The following is a 5446-nucleotide window of genomic DNA, read 5'->3' as shown; positions in this document are numbered from 1 at the left end:
CCCCCTCATAAGATCCTCAAAAGAGGAGGAGCGTTACTCTCTCGGTTTCTACCGGGTCCCATTTGTTGTCCCGGCTAGTGGAACTTGCAAACTACCTAAAGCCTGGCTTCAAAAAATGATAGGGAAAAGATGCAAGCTCTATCGGGAGAGTGTTTGTTGAGCAATGCCATGCACAACGCAACAACGGTATAGTTTTTATTTTTTCTGTTATTTCTTTTATCTGTGTTATGGCAGGGTTTTGAATTTGCATTCGTGTTTTGCAGGCCAACTTCCATGCTTCTGAGGGCCTCCAAAGGCTGATTTGTGATAAGGAGGAACTTACCTCCAAGCGGGATCAACTTTTGGCCAAGCGGGACCGAATTGTTGTTCGCCTCTCAGAACTGGAAGCTCGAGCTATTGATGCCTTTGAGTTGGAGGCTCGATTGCAGCAAAACGAGCAAGAAGTAGTGACCTTTAGCCAAGAGGTCGCCCCGTTGAGGGCTCAATTTGAAGAAGCTAGGGCCAAATGGGTTGAAGCCCATAATGTCGTTCTTGTTGCATCTGATTGTGAGGATGCCTCCACCGAAAGATTAAGTAATTTGGAGGCAGCCTTAAACTCCAAGGCTGAAGAACTTGCTGTTGCCAAAGAAAAGTATGTCCGATTGGAGGAGAAGCATGATAAGATCATAGAGCATAATAAGATCTACACCTTCACTGTCCGTGATTTTGATGTCAGCCTCCGATCCATGAGATCTGTGCCGGACAACCTTTCTACTGAGGTTGGCCAGCTTAAAGAAGAATTTCAGCGCCGAGTGGCTTCCCTTATTGTTGAAAAACATACGCTATGTACATCATGAGGATAAAAACCTTGTAAGAGGTCAAAGCGGGTGGCATTGACTTTGATGCCGAAATCGCTAAGGCCCGTGAGCTAGAGTTAGCTGCAAAAAGGGGTCTTCCGGCCCAGCCTGATGCTACCGTTTCTTCTGGTTCCGATTTTGAGTTTTTGGGAACTGAATAAGAACCGGAAGGTGATGATGCTGAAGGCCAAAATGATGAAGGCTAAAGTATCGAACCGGTGGTGGATCTACCCACTTCTCCCGGGGGCATAGATGTTTCTCTTCCTCCGGGTTCCGGAGATACAATAGGTTAGTTTTTGCTTTCTTTTTCAAACTTTTGCACTTGTGCTGTTTGGCATATTTATTGTAGATAGAGACACATTTTCGTTCAAGTATAAGTTTTTCTCTTTGCGTCCTTTTGTGTAAGTATTTGTGCAAGTTTGCTCTTTGCATCTTTTTTTCGTTTAAGTGTTTGTGCAAGTTTTACTGTTTGCGTCTAATTGTGCAAGGCTTCGGGTGTATTTTTTCCCGAAAGCATTTGGAGTTCGGGCATAAGTTCTTCCGCAATCAACCCTTTAACATGAGGGTTTTTATAAGAGAGGGCCCTTTTATGTTTATGGTTCTCTTGAAGAGGACGTCTCCTATTCATTATAGAACTAGCATTTGAAGTACTTGTTTAACATTGATATGATAAAATCAATCCATTTTAAAAAGTAAATAAGCATTCATTGTGCTAAAAAGTATTGCCATTTCTTGTGGCTAACTTGTACAACTTGTTTCTACGGGGTGGGCCGCGTAGTCCCCGGTCCCGATGATACAACTATGTTTTCGGATTTCGTATTCCGGTCGAAGTGAAAATCGATGTTGCCGTATCCTCCAATCATCCCCCCCCCAAGTGTTCGAATGCGAGGAATGCAAATTTGAACACGAGAAGTTTTACACCTTTGAGGATTCCACTAGTGAATTGCTAGATAATCTTCAGTTTGATAACAAACTTCACTTCCCCTTAGGAATTTATGCTATTGAGGTAAAGATTATCTAACAATTCCCAATGGCTTGTACTTGTGAACGGTTGGGCAATCTCTGTTCGACAGTAAACTTAACTTCCCGGTAGGAACTTTGCTATCGAGCAAAAGACTATCTAACCTCTCTACATTTGCTTGTGTGCCTTATCATTTAAAGGTCTTATTGCTGAAGCTTCCTTTGTTGTATGCTTTCCGTTGTTGCCTCGTTAAAAACCTTGCCAGAAAAACCCAATTAGGATAAAAACTAGGCGAAGGGAAAAAGAGTGCAGCACATACTTTCAGTACATGTGATGTTCATCAGCAATTCTATCTCTTGAGGTGTGCCACGTTCTAGTTGCTTGGCAAATTTTCTCTATCTTGATTTTCTAATTCGTACGACCCTTTCCTGGTGAAAACTGAAACCCGGTTGGGGCCTTCCATGTTGGACCTAGCTTCCCCGCATTGAGCTCCCGGGTGTTCTGGGTTACTTTTCTTAAAACCAAATCTCCTACTTAAAAAAAATGGAGGTTGGATCTTCGATTGTAATATCTCTCTATTCTTTGCTTTTGGGATGCCATCCTTATATGCTCCAAGTCCCAGCGTTCATCGAGCAGCTCCAAGTTGACTAACATTGCCTTTATTGTTCGCTTCTTCGTTTCCCCGAAAATATCTCAGGGTAGGCTCTTCTGCTTCCACCGGGATCAGGGCTTCTGCTCTGTATACAAGAGAGAAAGGAGTTTCTCCCGTGCTTGATTTGGCCGTTGTTCGGTACGCCCATAGTACACCTGGCAGCTCTTCGGGCCATTTACCTTTTATTGCTTCCAATCTCTTTTTGAGATTTTGTATAATCACTTTTTTTATTGATTCTGCTTGACCGTTTGCGCTCGGATGATATGGTGATGATGTGATCCTTTTGATTTTCAAGTCTTCAAGGAACTTCGTGACCTTTGCGCCCATAAATTGCAGCCAGTTGTTGCAGGCTATTTCTTTGGGTATTCCAAATCTGCAAATTATGTTCTCCCACAAGAAATATACTACTTCACGTTCACCAATCTTCTGATAAGGACCTGCTTCAACTCACTTATAAAAATAGTTAGTTAAAATCAAAAGAAATATTACCTTATCGGGGGCCAGTGGTAGTTGTCCGACAATATCCATTCCCCACTTCATGAACGGCCATGGTGACAAAACTGAGTGCAATGGCTCTATCGGTTGATGTACTAACGGTGCGTAGCGTTGACATTTATCATATTTTTAAACATAAGCTTTAGCGTCTTGTTCCATTCGGGGCCATAGTATCCTACCCTAATTAATTTTACTAAGGAATCTGCGCCTGGATGATTTTTGCAGATCCCTTCGTGGATTTCTCGCATAACATAATTAGCTTAGGAGGCTCCCAAACATCGGGCCAACAGGCCTTGGAAAGAACTTCGGTACAATTGACCCCCTTTGAAGCTGTATCGAGTTGCTTTAGTGTGCAGTCCTCGAGATGCCTTAGGATCTTCAAGCAATTTCCCGTGCTCGAGATAGTCAATAATCTCATTTCTCCAGTCCTAGACCAAATTAGTTGCGTTTACCTCGTAATAGATATTTGCGCCCACTACCGAGTGCATAAGCTATACGACTGTACCAGAGTCTGATTCTTCCATCTCCGTGGATGATCCGAGGTTAGCTAGTGCATTTGCTTCTGTATTTTCTTCCCTCGGGATATGTGTAATTGACCACTCTGGAGCCGAGCGAGCAGAGCCTAGACCTTCATTACGTATTGTTGCATGCGTTCCTCTTTGGCTTCAAAGATCCCGTAGACCTGATTTACCACCAACTGGGAGTCGAATTTGATTTCTATGACCTCGGAGTCCAGCCCCTGGTCCAAGTCAAGCCCAGCAATCAAAGCTTCATACTCCGCTTCATTGTTAGTCAGAGGAACAATTCTTATGGCTTGCCTTAGGGTTTCTCCCGAAGGCGTGGTTAGTACTATGCTGAGCCCGGACCCTTTTACAATGGAGCTCCGTCCGTGAATAGGGTCCAAATTCCTTATGTCGACTCCGACGCCATCAGTACTTATTTGGTAGCCAAAGGTAATAGTCCCAGACTAAAATTAGCCACAAAGTCGGCCAATACTTGAGACTTAATCGCAGTCCTAGGCTTATATTCTATATCAAATTCACTCATTTTGACGGCCTACTTGGCCAGCCTACCCGAAAGTTCGGGTTTTTGAAGAATATTCCACAGGGGAAAGGTGGTCACCACGAATATCGGATGACATTGGAAATAAGGCCTAAGCTTTCGAGCGGCAACTACGAGAGCTAGGGCCAGCTTTTCCAGATGTGGGTAGCGAGTTTCTGCTCCCGTTAAAATTTTACTAACGTAATAAATAGGAGATTGCATACCTTCGTCCTCACGGACTAAAACGACACTTACTGCTACCTCTGAGACCGCTAAGTAGATCAACAGTTGTTCGTCTTCCTCCGATTTTGATAGTAATAGAGGACTTGACAAATACCTATTCAAATCCCTCAAAGCCTGCTCACATTCCGGGGTCCATTTGAAGTTGTTCTTATTTTTTTTAGCAGCAAGAAGAAATGATGGCATTTCTCTGAAGACCAGGAAATGAATCTGCTCAAAGCGGCCAATCTCCCAGTTAGCCTTTGAACCACTTTTACGCTTGATAACTGGTCCGAGATGTCTTCGATGGCTTTGATTTTATCGGGGTTAACTTCGATCCCCCTTTGTGACACCATGAATCCTAGAAACTTACCAGAACTGACCCCGAACGTACACTTCTCGGGGTTAAGCTTCATGTTATGCTTCCTTAAGATGTTAAAAGTTTCTTGCAAGTGTTTAAGAAGATCACCTGCGTTCAAAGACTTAACAAGCATATCATCTATGTAAACTTCCATGGTTTTCCCTATTTGCTTTACAAACGTTTTGTTCACGAGCAGTTGATACGTGGCTCTGGCGTTCTTTAGCCCGAAAGGCATCACATTGTAACAATATGTGCCAAAGTTTGTCATAAATGAAGTTTTTTCCTGATCCTCCGAGTTCATCTTGATTTGGTTGTACCCGGAGTAAGCATCGAGGAAATTCATTAACTCGTGTCTGGCCGTTGAAACAATAATTTGATCAATGTTTGGTAATGGGAACGAGTCTTTTGGGCACGCCATATTTAAATCCCTATAGTCTACACACATGCAAAATCTATTATTCATCGGAACTACTACTGCATTAGCTAGCTAGTCAGGATCCTTTACCTCTCGGATTGAACCAATATCAAGCAAACAAGTTACCTCTTCCTTGACGAATTTATTCTTGACCTCGGCAATAGGACATTTTTTCTGTCTTACCAGAGGATGTTGGGATCCAGGCTTAGCTTGTGTACAGCCACATTCGGCGGGATACCTGTCATATCTGCATACGACTATGCAAAACAATTGACATTAAATTTAAGAAATTCAATAAATCCAGACCTGAGTTCAGGGAGCAGTCATGTTCCCAACTGGAACTTTCTCTCCAGGAACTTTTCAAACAATGCGACTTGTTCAAGTTCTTCCGATGTATACTTTGTTACGTCCGTCTCTTCTGGTACCTGGAAATGCCTCGGCACCTGATAGGATTCCGACGACTCCT

Source organism: Nicotiana attenuata, unplaced genomic scaffold, assembly GCF_001879085.1.
Source record: "Nicotiana attenuata strain UT unplaced genomic scaffold, NIATTr2, whole genome shotgun sequence".
Classification (NCBI taxonomy): domain Eukaryota; kingdom Viridiplantae; phylum Streptophyta; class Magnoliopsida; order Solanales; family Solanaceae; genus Nicotiana; species Nicotiana attenuata.
The sequence above is the reverse complement of the archived record's forward strand: the minus strand, read 5'-3'. Positions refer to the sequence as shown.